The 13,522-nt window shown below is 38.0% G+C and overlaps 43 non-coding genes and 1 pseudogene across 43 annotated transcripts; all 44 read right to left on the bottom strand.

Moving 5' to 3' along the window:
* Positions 1–1,163: 1,163 nt before the first annotated feature.
* On the bottom strand, positions 1,164–1,281 carry LOC131600737 (5S ribosomal RNA). Its single transcript, XR_009283350.1, has one exon. It is a non-coding gene; the product is annotated as a 5S ribosomal RNA (ribosomal RNA).
* Positions 1,282–1,441: 160 nt separating this feature from the next.
* LOC131600745 (5S ribosomal RNA) lies at positions 1,442–1,560 on the bottom strand. Its single transcript, XR_009283358.1, has one exon. It is a non-coding gene; the product is annotated as a 5S ribosomal RNA (ribosomal RNA).
* Positions 1,561–1,721: 161 nt separating this feature from the next.
* Positions 1,722–1,840, bottom strand: LOC131600731 (5S ribosomal RNA). The gene has a single exon (XR_009283345.1). It is a non-coding gene; the product is annotated as a 5S ribosomal RNA (ribosomal RNA).
* A 160-nt stretch (positions 1,841–2,000) lies between these two features.
* On the bottom strand, positions 2,001–2,119 carry LOC131600728 (5S ribosomal RNA). The gene has a single exon (XR_009283342.1). It is a non-coding gene; the product is annotated as a 5S ribosomal RNA (ribosomal RNA).
* A 160-nt stretch (positions 2,120–2,279) lies between these two features.
* Positions 2,280–2,398, bottom strand: LOC131600738 (5S ribosomal RNA). Its single transcript, XR_009283351.1, has one exon. It is a non-coding gene; the product is annotated as a 5S ribosomal RNA (ribosomal RNA).
* A 160-nt stretch (positions 2,399–2,558) lies between these two features.
* Positions 2,559–2,676, bottom strand: LOC131600736 (5S ribosomal RNA). Its single transcript, XR_009283349.1, has one exon. It is a non-coding gene; the product is annotated as a 5S ribosomal RNA (ribosomal RNA).
* A 160-nt stretch (positions 2,677–2,836) lies between these two features.
* Positions 2,837–2,955, bottom strand: LOC131600740 (5S ribosomal RNA). The gene has a single exon (XR_009283353.1). It is a non-coding gene; the product is annotated as a 5S ribosomal RNA (ribosomal RNA).
* Positions 2,956–3,218: 263 nt separating this feature from the next.
* LOC131600729 (5S ribosomal RNA) lies at positions 3,219–3,337 on the bottom strand. The gene has a single exon (XR_009283343.1). It is a non-coding gene; the product is annotated as a 5S ribosomal RNA (ribosomal RNA).
* Positions 3,338–3,497: 160 nt separating this feature from the next.
* On the bottom strand, positions 3,498–3,616 carry LOC131600727 (5S ribosomal RNA). Its single transcript, XR_009283341.1, has one exon. It is a non-coding gene; the product is annotated as a 5S ribosomal RNA (ribosomal RNA).
* A 159-nt stretch (positions 3,617–3,775) lies between these two features.
* LOC131600739 (5S ribosomal RNA) lies at positions 3,776–3,894 on the bottom strand. Its single transcript, XR_009283352.1, has one exon. It is a non-coding gene; the product is annotated as a 5S ribosomal RNA (ribosomal RNA).
* Positions 3,895–4,054: 160 nt separating this feature from the next.
* On the bottom strand, positions 4,055–4,173 carry LOC131600750 (5S ribosomal RNA). The gene has a single exon (XR_009283362.1). It is a non-coding gene; the product is annotated as a 5S ribosomal RNA (ribosomal RNA).
* Positions 4,174–4,336: 163 nt separating this feature from the next.
* On the bottom strand, positions 4,337–4,455 carry LOC131600724 (5S ribosomal RNA). Its single transcript, XR_009283337.1, has one exon. It is a non-coding gene; the product is annotated as a 5S ribosomal RNA (ribosomal RNA).
* A 160-nt stretch (positions 4,456–4,615) lies between these two features.
* On the bottom strand, positions 4,616–4,734 carry LOC131600723 (5S ribosomal RNA). Its single transcript, XR_009283336.1, has one exon. It is a non-coding gene; the product is annotated as a 5S ribosomal RNA (ribosomal RNA).
* A 160-nt stretch (positions 4,735–4,894) lies between these two features.
* Positions 4,895–5,013, bottom strand: LOC131600726 (5S ribosomal RNA). The gene has a single exon (XR_009283339.1). It is a non-coding gene; the product is annotated as a 5S ribosomal RNA (ribosomal RNA).
* Positions 5,014–5,173: 160 nt separating this feature from the next.
* LOC131600719 (5S ribosomal RNA) lies at positions 5,174–5,292 on the bottom strand. The gene has a single exon (XR_009283333.1). It is a non-coding gene; the product is annotated as a 5S ribosomal RNA (ribosomal RNA).
* Positions 5,293–5,452: 160 nt separating this feature from the next.
* Positions 5,453–5,571, bottom strand: LOC131600717 (5S ribosomal RNA). The gene has a single exon (XR_009283331.1). It is a non-coding gene; the product is annotated as a 5S ribosomal RNA (ribosomal RNA).
* Positions 5,572–5,731: 160 nt separating this feature from the next.
* On the bottom strand, positions 5,732–5,850 carry LOC131600716 (5S ribosomal RNA). The gene has a single exon (XR_009283330.1). It is a non-coding gene; the product is annotated as a 5S ribosomal RNA (ribosomal RNA).
* Positions 5,851–6,010: 160 nt separating this feature from the next.
* On the bottom strand, positions 6,011–6,129 carry LOC131600715 (5S ribosomal RNA). The gene has a single exon (XR_009283328.1). It is a non-coding gene; the product is annotated as a 5S ribosomal RNA (ribosomal RNA).
* Positions 6,130–6,289: 160 nt separating this feature from the next.
* On the bottom strand, positions 6,290–6,408 carry LOC131600714 (5S ribosomal RNA). Its single transcript, XR_009283327.1, has one exon. It is a non-coding gene; the product is annotated as a 5S ribosomal RNA (ribosomal RNA).
* Positions 6,409–6,568: 160 nt separating this feature from the next.
* Positions 6,569–6,687, bottom strand: LOC131600713 (5S ribosomal RNA). Its single transcript, XR_009283326.1, has one exon. It is a non-coding gene; the product is annotated as a 5S ribosomal RNA (ribosomal RNA).
* A 160-nt stretch (positions 6,688–6,847) lies between these two features.
* LOC131600753 (5S ribosomal RNA) lies at positions 6,848–6,960 on the bottom strand (annotated as a pseudogene).
* Positions 6,961–7,114: 154 nt separating this feature from the next.
* Positions 7,115–7,233, bottom strand: LOC131600711 (5S ribosomal RNA). The gene has a single exon (XR_009283324.1). It is a non-coding gene; the product is annotated as a 5S ribosomal RNA (ribosomal RNA).
* A 160-nt stretch (positions 7,234–7,393) lies between these two features.
* On the bottom strand, positions 7,394–7,512 carry LOC131600709 (5S ribosomal RNA). The gene has a single exon (XR_009283323.1). It is a non-coding gene; the product is annotated as a 5S ribosomal RNA (ribosomal RNA).
* Positions 7,513–7,672: 160 nt separating this feature from the next.
* On the bottom strand, positions 7,673–7,791 carry LOC131600708 (5S ribosomal RNA). The gene has a single exon (XR_009283322.1). It is a non-coding gene; the product is annotated as a 5S ribosomal RNA (ribosomal RNA).
* A 160-nt stretch (positions 7,792–7,951) lies between these two features.
* LOC131600707 (5S ribosomal RNA) lies at positions 7,952–8,070 on the bottom strand. The gene has a single exon (XR_009283321.1). It is a non-coding gene; the product is annotated as a 5S ribosomal RNA (ribosomal RNA).
* Positions 8,071–8,230: 160 nt separating this feature from the next.
* LOC131600706 (5S ribosomal RNA) lies at positions 8,231–8,349 on the bottom strand. Its single transcript, XR_009283320.1, has one exon. It is a non-coding gene; the product is annotated as a 5S ribosomal RNA (ribosomal RNA).
* A 160-nt stretch (positions 8,350–8,509) lies between these two features.
* Positions 8,510–8,628, bottom strand: LOC131600704 (5S ribosomal RNA). The gene has a single exon (XR_009283318.1). It is a non-coding gene; the product is annotated as a 5S ribosomal RNA (ribosomal RNA).
* Positions 8,629–8,788: 160 nt separating this feature from the next.
* On the bottom strand, positions 8,789–8,907 carry LOC131600703 (5S ribosomal RNA). The gene has a single exon (XR_009283317.1). It is a non-coding gene; the product is annotated as a 5S ribosomal RNA (ribosomal RNA).
* Positions 8,908–9,067: 160 nt separating this feature from the next.
* Positions 9,068–9,186, bottom strand: LOC131600702 (5S ribosomal RNA). The gene has a single exon (XR_009283316.1). It is a non-coding gene; the product is annotated as a 5S ribosomal RNA (ribosomal RNA).
* Positions 9,187–9,346: 160 nt separating this feature from the next.
* LOC131600701 (5S ribosomal RNA) lies at positions 9,347–9,465 on the bottom strand. Its single transcript, XR_009283315.1, has one exon. It is a non-coding gene; the product is annotated as a 5S ribosomal RNA (ribosomal RNA).
* A 160-nt stretch (positions 9,466–9,625) lies between these two features.
* Positions 9,626–9,744, bottom strand: LOC131600700 (5S ribosomal RNA). The gene has a single exon (XR_009283314.1). It is a non-coding gene; the product is annotated as a 5S ribosomal RNA (ribosomal RNA).
* A 160-nt stretch (positions 9,745–9,904) lies between these two features.
* LOC131600699 (5S ribosomal RNA) lies at positions 9,905–10,023 on the bottom strand. The gene has a single exon (XR_009283313.1). It is a non-coding gene; the product is annotated as a 5S ribosomal RNA (ribosomal RNA).
* Positions 10,024–10,183: 160 nt separating this feature from the next.
* On the bottom strand, positions 10,184–10,302 carry LOC131600698 (5S ribosomal RNA). Its single transcript, XR_009283312.1, has one exon. It is a non-coding gene; the product is annotated as a 5S ribosomal RNA (ribosomal RNA).
* A 160-nt stretch (positions 10,303–10,462) lies between these two features.
* On the bottom strand, positions 10,463–10,581 carry LOC131600697 (5S ribosomal RNA). The gene has a single exon (XR_009283311.1). It is a non-coding gene; the product is annotated as a 5S ribosomal RNA (ribosomal RNA).
* A 160-nt stretch (positions 10,582–10,741) lies between these two features.
* On the bottom strand, positions 10,742–10,860 carry LOC131600696 (5S ribosomal RNA). The gene has a single exon (XR_009283310.1). It is a non-coding gene; the product is annotated as a 5S ribosomal RNA (ribosomal RNA).
* A 160-nt stretch (positions 10,861–11,020) lies between these two features.
* On the bottom strand, positions 11,021–11,139 carry LOC131600695 (5S ribosomal RNA). Its single transcript, XR_009283309.1, has one exon. It is a non-coding gene; the product is annotated as a 5S ribosomal RNA (ribosomal RNA).
* A 160-nt stretch (positions 11,140–11,299) lies between these two features.
* On the bottom strand, positions 11,300–11,418 carry LOC131600692 (5S ribosomal RNA). The gene has a single exon (XR_009283307.1). It is a non-coding gene; the product is annotated as a 5S ribosomal RNA (ribosomal RNA).
* Positions 11,419–11,578: 160 nt separating this feature from the next.
* LOC131600691 (5S ribosomal RNA) lies at positions 11,579–11,697 on the bottom strand. Its single transcript, XR_009283306.1, has one exon. It is a non-coding gene; the product is annotated as a 5S ribosomal RNA (ribosomal RNA).
* A 160-nt stretch (positions 11,698–11,857) lies between these two features.
* On the bottom strand, positions 11,858–11,976 carry LOC131600690 (5S ribosomal RNA). Its single transcript, XR_009283305.1, has one exon. It is a non-coding gene; the product is annotated as a 5S ribosomal RNA (ribosomal RNA).
* A 160-nt stretch (positions 11,977–12,136) lies between these two features.
* LOC131600689 (5S ribosomal RNA) lies at positions 12,137–12,255 on the bottom strand. Its single transcript, XR_009283304.1, has one exon. It is a non-coding gene; the product is annotated as a 5S ribosomal RNA (ribosomal RNA).
* A 160-nt stretch (positions 12,256–12,415) lies between these two features.
* On the bottom strand, positions 12,416–12,534 carry LOC131600688 (5S ribosomal RNA). The gene has a single exon (XR_009283303.1). It is a non-coding gene; the product is annotated as a 5S ribosomal RNA (ribosomal RNA).
* A 160-nt stretch (positions 12,535–12,694) lies between these two features.
* On the bottom strand, positions 12,695–12,813 carry LOC131600687 (5S ribosomal RNA). Its single transcript, XR_009283302.1, has one exon. It is a non-coding gene; the product is annotated as a 5S ribosomal RNA (ribosomal RNA).
* A 160-nt stretch (positions 12,814–12,973) lies between these two features.
* On the bottom strand, positions 12,974–13,092 carry LOC131600686 (5S ribosomal RNA). Its single transcript, XR_009283301.1, has one exon. It is a non-coding gene; the product is annotated as a 5S ribosomal RNA (ribosomal RNA).
* A 160-nt stretch (positions 13,093–13,252) lies between these two features.
* Positions 13,253–13,371, bottom strand: LOC131600685 (5S ribosomal RNA). The gene has a single exon (XR_009283300.1). It is a non-coding gene; the product is annotated as a 5S ribosomal RNA (ribosomal RNA).
* Between the last annotated feature and the right edge of the window lie 151 nt (positions 13,372–13,522).

Below are 13,522 nucleotides of genomic sequence, written 5' to 3'. Positions count from 1 at the left end.
ATGCATATGTATATGAATGCAACAAACACACACAACAAACAACATCATCGTCACAAGGCATAAGCCTATATCGTCGCTATACTAATAAATAGAGGTATACATCGTCACCGAAACATCCTTCAACTTCGCATAAAACAACAACAATTATCACCACAACAACAACTAATTTCATCGAATCAACACGACAGAATCACAACAAATAATCAGGAATAATTTCCTACGAATTTAACCCCCACATATCATTCATCATGAGTCCGGTTATAGAGTTAGAACCCCACCCCTTACCTTGTATTCGGAGTCCGTTCTACAATTCTACCAATCGAAGCCATCTAGCCTTAGCTCCCAAACATTGCCTCTTTTCATCCGAATAAAAAGCTGAAAATTTTCCTTAATTTGCAGCTACAGTGCGATGATGATATCTCACAACTCAGACCTTATTTTGAAGATCCCAACGGTCAAAAGTTAGATATAGGTGTTGCGAACCTACCCACAAAATTTGGTAACGATCCAACGGTTAACGAATCAGGGATCTTCGATTTAGTGAGACTGCTGCAAGAAAAACGGGAATGAATTTCTCTCCTATTTTCTCTCTTCTCTACAACTTCGCATGACCAATTTCCCAAAACTTTTTCTCTTCTAATTAACCTAATCCTTATCTTAACTTAATTTCATTAAACCTATTGGGCCTAACATTCACACCCCACCTTTTACTATTACCATCAATTAATTAAGTCTATATAATAAATATAGTATTTCTTCAATACTATTTCTACAACTTAATCAATTAATTAATCGACTAATTAATCATAAAAACCCATGTCAACAATTCTCAACACTCCACAAATTCAATAATTAAATTCGAAATAATTTGAAAGTATTTAATTAAATAATTAATTAAATACCGGGTGTTACACCACCCATCCTAGTACTACTCTCGCCCAAGCACGCTTAACCGCGGAGTTCTAATGGGATCCGGTGCATTAGTGCTGGTATGATCGCACCTGTTACCCTTTGCGCTTTAATTGTATATATTTGATTTCTTTCACTTCTTAGCGGCATAATACATATAATTAACTCTAAAATATTTGTTTTCTCTTACTTTCTCAGATTCTTTTATGCAGATTAACAAAAATAAAAAAATAACATTTAAAAATCCGCAAAAAGAGGTGCAACACAAGGCTTCCCAGGAGGCCGCCCATCCTAGTACTACTCTCGCCCAAGCACGCTTAACTGCGGAGTTCTGATGGGATCCGTTGCATTAGTGCTGGTATGATCGCACCTGTTACCCTTTGCGCTTTAATTGTATATATTTCATTTCTTACACTTCTTAGCGGCATAATGCATATAATTAACTCTAAAATATTTGTTTTCTCTTACTTTCTCCGATTCTTTTACGCCGATTAACAAAAATAAAAAAATAACATTTAAAAATCCGCAAAAAGAGGTGCAACACAAAGACTTCCCAGGAGGTCACCCATCCTAGAACTACTCTCGCCCAAGCACGCTTAACTGCAAAGTTCTGATGGGATCCGGTGCATTAGTGCTGGTATGATCGCACCTGTTACCCTTTGCGCTTTAATTGTATATATTTGATTTCTTTCACTTCTTAGCGGCATAATGCATATAATTAACTCTAAAATATTTGTTTTCCCTTACTTTCTCCGATTCTTTTATGCCGATTAACAAAAATAAAAAAAATAACATTTAAAAATCCGCAAAAAGAGGTGCAACACAAGGACTTCCCAGGAGGTCACCCATCCTAGTACTACTCTCGCCCAAGCACGCTTAACTGCGGAGTTCTGATGGGATTCGTTGCATTAGTGCTGGTATGATCGCACCTATTACCCTTTGCGCTTTAATTGTATATATTTCATTTCTTTCACTTCTTAGGGGCATAATGCATATAATTAACTCTAAAATATTTGCTATCTCTTACTTTCTCCGATTCTTTTACGCCGATTAACAAAAATAAAAAAATAACATTTAAAAATCCGCAAAAAGAGGTGCAACACAAGGACTTCCCATGAGGTCACCCATCCTAGTACTACTCTCGCCCAAGCACGCTTAACTGCGGAGTTCTAATGGGATTCGGTGCATTAGTGCTGGTATGATCGCACCTGTTACCCTTTGCGCTTTAATTGTATATATTTCATTTCTTTCACTTCTTAGGGGCATAATGCATATAATTAACTCTAAAATATTTGTTATCTCTTACTTTCTCCGATTCTTTTACGCCGATTAACAAAAATAAAAAAATAACATTTAAAAATCCGCAAAAAGAGGTGCAACACAAGGACTACCCAGGAGGCCACCCATCCTAGTACTACTCTCGCCCAAGCACGCTTAACCGCGGAGTTCTAATGGGATCCGGTGCATTAGTGCTGGTATGATCGCACCTGTTACCCTTTGCGCTTTAATTGTATATATTTGATTTCTTTCACTTCTTAGCGGCATAATACATATAATTAACTCTAAAATATTTGTTTTCTCTTACTTTCTCAGATTCTTTTATGCAGATTAACAAAAATAAAAAAATAACATTTAAAAATCCGCAAAAAGAGGTGCAACACAAGGCTTCCCAGGAGGCCGCCCATCCTAGTACTACTCTCGCCCAAGCACGCTTAACTGCGGAGTTCTGATGGGATCCGTTGCATTAGTGCTGGTATGATCGCACCTGTTACCCTTTGCGCTTTAATTGTATATATTTCATTTCTTACACTTCTTAGCGGCATAATGCATATAATTAACTCTAAAATATTTGTTTTCTCTTACTTTCTCCGATTCTTTTACGCCGATTAACAAAAATAAAAAAATAACATTTAAAAATCCGCAAAAAGAGGTGCAACACAAGGACTTCCCAGGAGGTCACCCATCCTAGAACTACTCTCGCCCAAGCACACTTAACTGCAAAGTTCTGATGGGATCCGGTGCATTAGTGCTGGTATGATCGCACCTGTTACCCTTTGCGCTTTAATTGTATATATTTGATTTCTTTCACTTCTTAGCGGCATAATGCATATAATTAACTCTAAAATATTTGTTTTCCCTTACTTTCTCCGATTCTTTTATGCCGATTAACAAAAATAAAAAAATAACATTTAAAAATCCGCAAAAAGAGGTTATAATTAACTCTAAAATATTTGTTTTCCCTTACTTTCTCCGATTCTTTTATGCCGATTAACAAAAATAAAAAAATAACATTTAAAAATCCGCAAAAAGAGGTGCAACACAAGGACTTCCCAGGAGGTCACCCATCCTAGTACTACTCTCGCCCAAGCACGCTTAACTGCGGAGTTCTGATGGGATTCGTTGCATTAGTGCTGGTATGATCGCACCTATTACCCTTTGCGCTTTAATTGTATATATTTCATTTCTTTCACTTCTTAGGGGCATAATGCATATAATTAACTCTAAAATATTTGTTATCTCTTACTTTCTCCGATTCTTTTACGCCGATTAAAAAAAATAAAAAAATAACATTTAAAAATCCGCAAAAAGAGGTGCAACACAAGGACTTCCCATGAGGTCACCCATCCTAGTACTACTCTCGCCCAAGCACGCTTAACTGCGGAGTTCTAATGGGATTCGGTGCATTAGTGCTGGTATGATCGCACCTGTTACCCTTTGCGCTTTAATTGTATATATTTGATTTCTTTCACTTCTTAGCGGCATAATGCATATAATTAACTCTAAAATATTTGTTTTCTCTTACTTTCTCCGATTCTTTTACACCGATTAACAAAAATAAAAAATAACATTTAAAAATCCGCAAAAAGAGGTGCAACACAAGGACTTCTTAGGAGGTCACCCATCCTAGTACTACTCTGGCCCAAGCACGCTTAACTGTGGAGTTCTGATGGGATCCGGTGCATTAGTGCTGGTACGATCGCACCTGTTACCCTTTGCGCTTTATTTGTATATATTTCATTTCTTTCACTTCTTAGCGGCATAATAAATATAATTAACTTTAAAATATTTGTTTTCTCTTTCTTTCTCTGATTCTTTTACGCCTATTAACAAAAATAAAAAAATAACATTTAAAAATCCGCAAAAAGAGGTGCAACACAAGGACTTACCAGGAGGCCACCCATCCTAGTACTACTCTCGCCCAAGCACGCTAAATCGCGGAGTTCTGATGGGATCCGGTGCATTAGTGCTGGTATGATCGCACCTGTTACCCTTTGCGCTTTAATTGTATATATTTGATTTCTTTCACTTCTTAGCGGCATAATGCATATAATTAACTCTAAAATATTTGTTTTCTCTTACTTTCTCCGATTCTTTTATGCCTATTAACATAAATAAAATAAAAATAACATTTAAAAATCCGCAAAAAGAGGTGCAACACAAGGACTTCCCAGGAGGTCACCCATCCTAGTACTACTCTCGCCCAAGCACGCTTAACTGCAAAGTTCTGATGGGATCTGGTGCATTAGTGCTGGTATGATCGCACCTGTTACCCTTTGCGCTTTAATTGTATATATTTGATTTCTTTCACTTCTTAGCGGCATAATGCATATAATTAACTCTAAAATATTTGTTTTCTCTTACTTTCTCCGATTCTTTTACGCCGATTAACAAAAATAAAAAAATAACATTTAAAAATCCGCAAAAAGAGGTGCAACACAAGGACTTCCCAGGAGGCCACCCATCCTAGTACTACTCTCGCCCAAGCACGCTTAACTGCGGAGTTCTGATGGGATCCGGTGCATTAGTGCTGGTATGATCGCACCTGTTACCCTTTGCGCTTTAATTGTATATATTTGATTTCTTTCACTTCTTAGCGGCATAATGCATATAATTAACTCTAAAATATTTGTTTTCTCTTACTTTCTCCGATTCTTTTACGCCGATTAACAAAAATAAAAAAATAACATTTAAAAATCCGCAAAAAGAGGTGCAACACAAGGACTTCCCAGGAGGCCACCCATCCTAGTACTACTCTCGCCCAAGCACGCTTAACTGCGGAGTTCTGATGGGATCCGTTGCATTAGTGCTGGTATGATCGCACCTGTTACCCTTTGCGCTTTAATTGTATATATTTGATTTCTTTCACTTCTTAGCGGCATAATGCATATAATTAACTCTAAAATATTTGTTTTCTCTTACTTTCTCCGATTCTTTTACGCCGATTAACAAAAATAAAAAAATAACATTTAAAAATCCGCAAAAAGAGGTGCAACACAAGGACTTCCCAGGAGGTCACCCATCCTAGTACTACTCTCGCCCAAGCACGCTTAACTGCGGAGTTCTGATGGGATCCGGTGCATTAGTGCTGGTATGATCGCACCTGTTACCCTTTGCGCTTTAATTGTATATATTTGATTTCTTTCACTTCTTAGCGGCATAATGCATATAATTAACTCTAAAATATTTGTTTTCTCTTACTTTCTCCGATTCTTTTACGCCGATTAACAAAAATAAAAAAATAACATTTAAAAATCCGCAAAAAGAGGTGCAACACAAGGACTTCCCAGGAGGTCACCCATCCTAGTACTACTCTCGCCCAAGCACGCTTAACTGCGGAGTTCTGATGGGATCCGGTGCATTAGTGCTGGTATGATCGCACCTGTTACCCTTTGCGCTTTAATTGTATATATTTGATTTCTTTCACTTCTTAGCGGCATAATGCATATAATTAACTCTAAAATATTTGTTTTCTCTTACTTTCTCCGATTCTTTTACGCCGATTAACAAAAATAAAAAAATAACATTTAAAAATCCGCAAAAAGAGGTGCAACACAAGGACTTCCCAGGAGGTCACCCATCCTAGTACTACTCTCGCCCAAGCACGCTTAACTGCGGAGTTCTGATGGGATCCGGTGCATTAGTGCTGGTATGATCGCACCTGTTACCCTTTGCGCTTTAATTGTATATATTTGATTTCTTTCACTTCTTAGCGGCATAATGCATATAATTAACTCTAAAATATTTGTTTTCTCTTACTTTCTCCGATTCTTTTACGCCGATTAACAAAAATAAAAAAATAACATTTAAAAATCCGCAAAAAGAGGTGCAACACAAGGACTTCCCAGGAGGTCACCCATCCTAGTACTACTCTCGCCCAAGCACGCTTAACTGCGGAGTTCTGATGGGATCCGGTGCATTAGTGCTGGTATGATCGCACCTGTTACCCTTTGCGCTTTAATTGTATATATTTGATTTCTTTCACTTCTTAGCGGCATAATGCATATAATTAACTCTAAAATATTTGTTTTCTCTTACTTTCTCCGATTCTTTTACGCCGATTAACAAAAATAAAAAAATAACATTTAAAAATCCGCAAAAAGAGGTGCAACACAAGGACTTCCCAGGAGGTCACCCATCCTAGTACTACTCTCGCCCAAGCACGCTTAACTGCGGAGTTCTGATGGGATCCGGTGCATTAGTGCTGGTATGATCGCACCTGTTACCCTTTGCGCTTTAATTGTATATATTTGATTTCTTTCACTTCTTAGCGGCATAATGCATATAATTAACTCTAAAATATTTGTTTTCTCTTACTTTCTCCGATTCTTTTACGCCGATTAACAAAAATAAAAAAATAACATTTAAAAATCCGCAAAAAGAGGTGCAACACAAGGACTTCCCAGGAGGTCACCCATCCTAGTACTACTCTCGCCCAAGCACGCTTAACTGCGGAGTTCTGATGGGATCCGGTGCATTAGTGCTGGTATGATCGCACCTGTTACCCTTTGCGCTTTAATTGTATATATTTGATTTCTTTCACTTCTTAGCGGCATAATGCATATAATTAACTCTAAAATATTTGTTTTCTCTTACTTTCTCCGATTCTTTTACGCCGATTAACAAAAATAAAAAAATAACATTTAAAAATCCGCAAAAAGAGGTGCAACACAAGGACTTCCCAGGAGGTCACCCATCCTAGTACTATCTCGCCCAAGCACGCTTCTGCGGAGTTCTGATGGGATCCGGTGCATTAGTGCTTTGATCGCACCTGTTACCCTTTGCGCTTTAATTGTATATATTTATTTCTTTCACTTCTTAGCGGCGCATATAATTAACTCTAAAATATTTGTTTTCTCTTACTTTCTCCGATTCTTTTACGCCGATTAACAAAAATAAAAAAATAACATTTAAAAATCCGCAAAAAGAGGTGCAACACAAGGACTTCCCAGGAGGTCACCCATCCTAGTACTACTCTCGCCCAAGCACGCTTAACTGCGGAGTTCTGATGGGATCCGGTGCATTAGTGCTGGTATGATCGCACCTGTTACCCTTTGCGCTTTAATTGTATATATTTGATTTCTTTCACTTCTTAGCGGCATAATGCATATAATTAACTCTAAAATATTTGTTTTCTCTTACTTTCTCCGATTCTTTTACGCCGATTAACAAAAATAAAAAAATAACATTTAAAAATCCGCAAAAAGAGGTGCAACACAAGGACTTCCCAGGAGGTCACCCATCCTAGTACTACTCTCGCCCAAGCACGCTTAACTGCGGAGTTCTGATGGGATCCGGTGCATTAGTGCTGGTATGATCGCACCTGTTACCCTTTGCGCTTTAATTGTATATATTTGATTTCTTTCACTTCTTAGCGGCATAATGCATATAATTAACTCTAAAATATTTGTTTTCTCTTACTTTCTCCGATTCTTTTACGCCGATTAACAAAAATAAAAAAATAACATTTAAAAATCCGCAAAAAGAGGTGCAACACAAGGACTTCCCAGGAGGTCACCCATCCTAGTACTACTCTCGCCCAAGCACGCTTAACTGCGGAGTTCTGATGGGATCCGGTGCATTAGTGCTGGTATGATCGCACCTGTTACCCTTTGCGCTTTAATTGTATATATTTGATTTCTTTCACTTCTTAGCGGCATAATGCATATAATTAACTCTAAAATATTTGTTTTCTCTTACTTTCTCCGATTCTTTTACGCCGATTAACAAAAATAAAAAAATAACATTTAAAAATCCGCAAAAAGAGGTGCAACACAAGGACTTCCCAGGAGGTCACCCATCCTAGTACTACTCTCGCCCAAGCACGCTTAACTGCGGAGTTCTGATGGGATCCGGTGCATTAGTGCTGGTATGATCGCACCTGTTACCCTTTGCGCTTTAATTGTATATATTTGATTTCTTTCACTTCTTAGCGGCATAATGCATATAATTAACTCTAAAATATTTGTTTTCTCTTACTTTCTCCGATTCTTTTACGCCGATTAACAAAAATAAAAAAATAACATTTAAAAATCCGCAAAAAGAGGTGCAACACAAGGACTTCCCAGGAGGTCACCCATCCTAGTACTACTCTCGCCCAAGCACGCTTAACTGCGGAGTTCTGATGGGATCCGGTGCATTAGTGCTGGTATGATCGCACCTGTTACCCTTTGCGCTTTAATTGTATATATTTGATTTCTTTCACTTCTTAGCGGCATAATGCATATAATTAACTCTAAAATATTTGTTTTCTCTTACTTTCTCCGATTCTTTTACGCCGATTAACAAAAATAAAAAAATAACATTTAAAAATCCGCAAAAAGAGGTGCAACACAAGGACTTCCCAGGAGGTCACCCATCCTAGTACTACTCTCGCCCAAGCACGCTTAACTGCGGAGTTCTGATGGGATCCGGTGCATTAGTGCTGGTATGATCGCACCTGTTACCCTTTGCGCTTTAATTGTATATATTTGATTTCTTTCACTTCTTAGCGGCATAATGCATATAATTAACTCTAAAATATTTGTTTTCTCTTACTTTCTCCGATTCTTTTACGCCGATTAACAAAAATAAAAAAATAACATTTAAAAATCCGCAAAAAGAGGTGCAACACAAGGACTTCCCAGGAGGTCACCCATCCTAGTACTACTCTCGCCCAAGCACGCTTAACTGCGGAGTTCTGATGGGATCCGGTGCATTAGTGCTGGTATGATCGCACCTGTTACCCTTTGCGCTTTAATTGTATATATTTGATTTCTTTCACTTCTTAGCGGCATAATGCATATAATTAACTCTAAAATATTTGTTTTCTCTTACTTTCTCCGATTCTTTTACGCCGATTAACAAAAATAAAAAAATAACATTTAAAAATCCGCAAAAAGAGGTGCAACACAAGGACTTCCCAGGAGGTCACCCATCCTAGTACTACTCTCGCCCAAGCACGCTTAACTGCGGAGTTCTGATGGGATCCGGTGCATTAGTGCTGGTATGATCGCACCTGTTACCCTTTGCGCTTTAATTGTATATATTTGATTTCTTTCACTTCTTAGCGGCATAATGCATATAATTAACTCTAAAATATTTGTTTTCTCTTACTTTCTCCGATTCTTTTACGCCGATTAACAAAAATAAAAAAATAACATTTAAAAATCCGCAAAAAGAGGTGCAACACAAGGACTTCCCAGGAGGTCACCCATCCTAGTACTACTCTCGCCCAAGCACGCTTAACTGCGGAGTTCTGATGGGATCCGGTGCATTAGTGCTGGTATGATCGCACCTGTTACCCTTTGCGCTTTAATTGTATATATTTGATTTCTTTCACTTCTTAGCGGCATAATGCATATAATTAACTCTAAAATATTTGTTTTCTCTTACTTTCTCCGATTCTTTTACGCCGATTAACAAAAATAAAAAAATAACATTTAAAAATCCGCAAAAAGAGGTGCAACACAAGGACTTCCCAGGAGGTCACCCATCCTAGTACTACTCTCGCCCAAGCACGCTTAACTGCGGAGTTCTGATGGGATCCGGTGCATTAGTGCTGGTATGATCGCACCTGTTACCCTTTGCGCTTTAATTGTATATATTTGATTTCTTTCACTTCTTAGCGGCATAATGCATATAATTAACTCTAAAATATTTGTTTTCTCTTACTTTCTCCGATTCTTTTACGCCGATTAACAAAAATAAAAAAATAACATTTAAAAATCCGCAAAAAGAGGTGCAACACAAGGACTTCCCAGGAGGTCACCCATCCTAGTACTACTCTCGCCCAAGCACGCTTAACTGCGGAGTTCTGATGGGATCCGGTGCATTAGTGCTGGTATGATCGCACCTGTTACCCTTTGCGCTTTAATTGTATATATTTGATTTCTTTCACTTCTTAGCGGCATAATGCATATAATTAACTCTAAAATATTTGTTTTCTCTTACTTTCTCCGATTCTTTTACGCCGATTAACAAAAATAAAAAAATAACATTTAAAAATCCGCAAAAAGAGGTGCAACACAAGGACTTCCCAGGAGGTCACCCATCCTAGTACTACTCTCGCCCAAGCACGCTTAACTGCGGAGTTCTGATGGGATCCGGTGCATTAGTGCTGGTATGATCGCACCTGTTACCCTTTGCGCTTTAATTGTATATATTTGATTTCTTTCACTTCTTAGCGGCATAATGCATATAATTAACTCTAAAATATTTGTTTTCTCTTACTTTCTCCGATTCTTTTACGCCGATTAACAAAAATAAAAAAATAACATTTAAAAATCCGCAAAAAGAGGTGCAACACAAGGACTTCCCAGGAGGTCACCCATCCTAGTACTACTCTCGCCCAAGCACGCTTAACTGCGGAGTTCTGATGGGATCCGGTGCATTAGTGCTGGTATGATCGCACCTGTTACCCTTTGCGCTTTAATTGTATATATTTGATTTCTTTCACTTCTTAGCGGCATAATGCATATAATTAACTCTAAAATATTTGTTTTCTCTTACTTTCTCCGATTCTTTTACGCCGATTAACAAAAATAAAAAAATAACATTTAAAAATCCGCAAAAAGAGGTGCAACACAAGGACTTCCCAGGAGGTCACCCATCCTAGTACTACTCTCGCCCAAGCACGCTTAACTGCGGAGTTCTGATGGGATCCGGTGCATTAGTGCTGGTATGATCGCACCTGTTACCCTTTGCGCTTTAATTGTATATATTTGATTTCTTTCACTTCTTAGCGGCATAATGCATATAATTAACTCTAAAATATTTGTTTTCTCTTACTTTCTCCGATTCTTTTACGCCGATTAACAAAAATAAAAAAATAACATTTAAAAATCCGCAAAAAGAGGTGCAACACAAGGACTTCCCAGGAGGTCACCCATCCTAGTACTACTCTCGCCCAAGCACGCTTAACTGCGGAGTTCTGATGGGATCCGGTGCATTAGTGCTGGTATGATCGCACCTGTTACCCTTTGCGCTTTAATTGTATATATTTGATTTCTTTCACTTCTTAGCGGCATAATGCATATAATTAACTCTAAAATATTTGTTTTCTCTTACTTTCTCCGATTCTTTTACGCCGATTAACAAAAATAAAAAAATAACATTTAAAAATCCGCAAAAAGAGGTGCAACACAAGGACTTCCCAGGAGGTCACCCATCCTAGTACTACTCTCGCCCAAGCACGCTTAACTGCGGAGTTCTGATGGGATCCGGTGCATTAGTGCTGGTATGATCGCACCTGTTACCCTTTGCGCTTTAATTGTATATATTTGATTTCTTTCACTTCTTAGCGGCATAATGCATATAATTAACTCTAAAATATTTGTTTTCTCTTACTTTCTCCGATTCTTTTACGCCGATTAACAAAAATAAAAAAATAACATTTAAAAATCCGCAAAAAGAGGTGCAACACAAGGACTTCCCAGGAGGTCACCCATCCTAGTACTACTCTCGCCCAAGCACGCTTAACTGCGGAGTTCTGATGGGATCCGGTGCATTAGTGCTGGTATGATCGCACCTGTTACCCTTTGCGCTTTAATTGTATATATTTGATTTCTTTCACTTCTTAGCGGCATAATGCATATAATTAACTCTAAAATATTTGTTTTCTCTTACTTTCTCCGATTCTTTTACGCCGATTAACAAAAATAAAAAAATAACATTTAAAAATCCGCAAAAAGAGGTGCAACACAAGGACTTCCCAGGAGGTCACCCATCCTAGTACTACTCTCGCCCAAGCACGCTTAACTGCGGAGTTCTGATGGGATCCGGTGCATTAGTGCTGGTATGATCGCACCTGTTACCCTTTGCGCTTTAATTGTATATATTTGATTTCTTTCACTTCTTAGCGGCATAATGCATATAATTAACTCTAAAATATTTGTTTTCTCTTACTTTCTCCGATTCTTTTACGCCGATTAACAAAAATAAAAAAATAACATTTAAAAATCCGCAAAAAGAGGTGCAACACAAGGACTTCCCAGGAGGTCACCCATCCTAGTACTACTCTCGCCCAAGCACGCTTAACTGCGGAGTTCTGATGGGATCCGGTGCATTAGTGCTGGTATGATCGCACCTGTTACCCTTTGCGCTTTAATTGTATATATTTGATTTCTTTCACTTCTTAGCGGCATAATGCATATAATTAACTCTAAAATATTTGTTTTCTCTTACTTTCTCCGATTCTTTTACGCCGATTAACAAAAATAAAAAAATAACATTTAAAAATCCGCAAAAAGAGGTGCAACACAAGGACTTCCCAGGAGGTCACCCATCCTAGTACTACTCTCGCCCAAGCACGCTTAACTGCGGAGTTCTGATGGGATCCGGTGCATTAGTGCTGGTATGATCGCACCTGTTACCCTTTGCGCTTTAATTGTATATATTTGATTTCTTTCACTTCTTAGCGGCATAATGCATATAATTAACTCTAAAATATTTGTTTTCTCTTACTTTCTCCGATTCTTTTACGCCGATTAACAAAAATAAAAAAATAACATTTAAAAATCCGCAAAAAGAGGTGCAACACAAGGACTTCCCAGGAGGTCACCCATCCTAGTACTACTCTCGCCCAAGCACGCTTAACTGCGGAGTTCTGATGGGATCCGGTGCATTAGTGCTGGTATGATCGCACCTGTTACCCTTTGCGCTTTAATTGTATATATTTGATTTCTTTCACTTCTTAGCGGCATAATGCATATAATTAACTCTAAAATATTTGTTTTCTCTTACTTTCTCCGATTCTTTTACGCCGATTAACAAAAATAAAAAAATAACATTTAAAAATCCGCAAAAAGAGGTGCAACACAAGGACTTCCCAGGAGGTCACCCATCCTAGTACTACTCTCGCCCAAGCACGCTTAACTGCGGAGTTCTGATGGGATCCGGTGCATTAGTGCTGGTATGATCGCACCTGTTACCCTTTGCGCTTTAATTGTATATATTTGATTTCTTTCACTTCTTAGCGGCATAATGCATATAATTAACTCTAAAATATTTGTTTTCTCTTACTTTCTCCGATTCTTTTACGCCGATTAACAAAAATAAAAAAATAACATTTAAAAATCCGCAAAAAGAGGTGCAACACAAGGACTTCCCAGGAGGTCACCCATCCTAGTACTACTCTCGCCCAAGCACGCTTAACTGCGGAGTTCTGATGGGATCCGGTGCATTAGTGCTGGTATGATCGCACCTGTTACCCTTTGCGCTTTAATTGTATATATTTGATTTCTTTCACTTCTTAGCGGCATAATGCATATAATTAACTCTAAAATATTTGTTTTCTCTTACTTTCTCCGATTCTTTTACGCCGATTAACAAAAATAAAAAAATAACATTTAAAAAT

The sequence above is a fragment of the Vicia villosa genome, linkage group LG4 (genome assembly GCF_029867415.1).
Source record: "Vicia villosa cultivar HV-30 ecotype Madison, WI linkage group LG4, Vvil1.0, whole genome shotgun sequence".
Taxonomy (NCBI): Eukaryota; Viridiplantae; Streptophyta; class Magnoliopsida; order Fabales; family Fabaceae; genus Vicia; species Vicia villosa.
The sequence above is the reverse complement of the archived record's forward strand: the minus strand, read 5'-3'. Positions and strand labels throughout refer to the sequence as shown.